Genomic DNA, 2,500 nt, shown 5'->3' with positions numbered 1-2,500 from the left:
TAAAAATCTTACTACGGTAAACTTGGACATTTTGGCTGTGGGATACTGTCAGAAATACAATTAGTAGCGATATTGATGATGATAATGGCAAGTGGTATCAATAGTAATAATAATAACAGCGATAGCAATAACTATATTGACAGTAAAGTGATAGATGAAAATAATGATAATAAAAATAACAAAAACAAGCACTCAGAGAGCGCATATCTCCGCCAAAGCAATAAAATATTCACACAAAGAATTATATCAAAATCACTTTTTTCAAGTACAAAGGTGATGTCTTTAAGGATAACCTCCTTGGCGGAGGCAAGGTGATAGGGGCAATGATGCAATCATTAAAACAAAAAAAATCCTGGATCAGGACCACGATCCGGATCCAGACACACCTCTGGTAAAATGCTTATAAAAATCTGTTCAAAACTTCTTTGAGTAGCGTTTGCAATAGGAGTAAGTCATGCAGTCATTTAAAATTCCTGGATCCGGATCATGATTCGGATCACCACTATTTAATGGAATCTAAGACTAAGAAACAATTCTAAAATTATGAGGATAATTATAACAACTAACTATTACAATTACTTTTGTTATTATCCTTATCATCATCCTCTGTCACCTACTTGCAAATATGACATTTCTGTTACAGATTGCTCATTTCGGAACTTCAGAGTTGGGTACAGAGCTACTTGTCTCTCTCTCTCTCTCTCTCTCTCTCTCTCTCTCTCTCTCTCTCTCTCTCTCTCTCTCTCTCTCTCTCTCTCTCTCTCTCTCTCTCTCTCTTTCAATATTCCGGTGAAAATGAAATAAAATTGTTACGATATCAGGAATAACAATTCAGCGAATTACAAAAACCATATACCAGCTGTAGAAGTTCGTCACAGTATGATTCCCAACTGCCCTTCTGCAAGTCAAACCCAATTTGCATCTCTAAATCGTACGGAATATATTAATGGCTGAAACAGACGGGTAGGAAATGCAGTGATTGAGAAGGCGAAAGGTTCCTACGACGATCTGTGAGGTAGGTTGTGTGTTTTGGATGAATGTCTGTATACTTTTACAGACCTTGTTTAGGATGGGGGGCTTCGCTCGCGCAACGCCGGGTCGAATCTGCCGCGACAGAATCATGGGGGAGGGAGGGGAGAGATTAAAGAGAGAAAAGGGGAAGGGAGATTAAAGAGAGAAAGGGGGAAGGGAGGAGAGGGAGCTAAAGAGAAAATGGTGGAATGGAGGGGGAAGGGAGCTTAAAGAGAAAAGGGGAAGGGGGCGTAAAGAGTACAAAGAGGAAAGGAGGGGGAGATTAAAGAGAGAAAAGGGGAAGGGGGAAGAGGGAGCTTAAAGAGAAAAGGAAAGAAGGGAGGGGAAGGAAGCTTTAAGAGAGAAAGGGGGAATGGGGCTTAAAGAGAAAAGAAGTACGGGCCGTAAAGAGAAAAGGAGTAGGGGGCGTAAAGAGAAAAAGGAGGAAGGCAGGGGAAGGAAGCTTAAAGAGAGAAAGGGGGAAAAGACGAGAATGAGCTTAAAGAGAAAAGGGTGGAAGGGAAGGGAAGGAAGCTTAAAAAGAGAAAGGGGGAATGAGGCTTAAAGAGAAAAAGGAGTTGGGAACATAAAGAGAAAATGGAAGAAGAGAGGTTAAGGAAGCTTAAAGAGAGAAAGGGGGAAGGGAGGAGAGGGAGCTGAAAGAGAAAAATGGGGAAGGAAGCTTAAAGAGAGAAAGAGGGATGGGGGGAGAGGAAACTTAAAGAAAAAAAGGAGAAGGAAGCTTAAAGAAAAAAGGGTGGAAGGGAGGGGAAGGGAGTTTAAAGAGAGTAAAGGGGAAGGGAGAGGAATCTTAAAGAGAGAACGAGGGAAGGGAGGAGAGGGAGCTAAAGAATAAACGGGGGAAGGAAAGGGAGGGAAGCTTAAAGAGAAAAATAGATAGGAAAGGGGAAAGGGAAGGGGTGGCAGAGAGGAGAAAGGAAAAGTAGAGGGAGAAAGAAAGGGTGAGACAAAGGAAACGTAAAAGGGAGAGAGGAGGCGAGAGGTAGAAGGAGGAGAGTGATAGAGGGAGAGAGGAGGGAAGTTGTACCTCAGTCTTTTTTGTTCCATGAAATTTCTAAGAGTTCCACTAGTTATCATTGTACCAACAGTAGTATAAGTGTTATCATCATTATCATTATTATCATTATCATTATTTTTGCTCGTCATTATATTTGTTGGCATTGCAATGTATTATTATCACCATCATCATCATTATTATTATCATTACCATTACTGTCATTATTGTAGTTGTTATTTTGATCCTTATTATCATCTTTATCCTTGTTTGCATTGTATTATATGATCATTATTATCATCATCATCGTTATTACTGTTATAATCATCATCTTTATCATTATCGTAATTATTATCATTATCATCATCATTATAGTTCTTACCATTATCATTATCATTATATCATTATCATCATTATTAACATTATTGATATTATTTTTTTATTATCATGATTATTATCATTATTATTATTGTA

The 2,500-nt window shown here is 38.8% G+C and overlaps 1 protein-coding gene across 1 annotated transcript in view; it reads left to right on the top strand.

Moving 5' to 3' along the window:
• The window catches only part of LOC113819931 (adenosine deaminase 2), a 227,993-nt gene that overhangs the window by 169,596 nt on the left and 55,897 nt on the right, over positions 1–2,500 (top strand). The window lies entirely within an intron of this gene.

Source organism: Penaeus vannamei, chromosome 4 (assembly GCF_042767895.1).
Source record: "Penaeus vannamei isolate JL-2024 chromosome 4, ASM4276789v1, whole genome shotgun sequence".
Taxonomy (NCBI): Eukaryota; Metazoa; Arthropoda; class Malacostraca; order Decapoda; family Penaeidae; genus Penaeus; species Penaeus vannamei.
The sequence above is the reverse complement of the archived record's forward strand: the minus strand, read 5'-3'. Positions and strand labels throughout refer to the sequence as shown.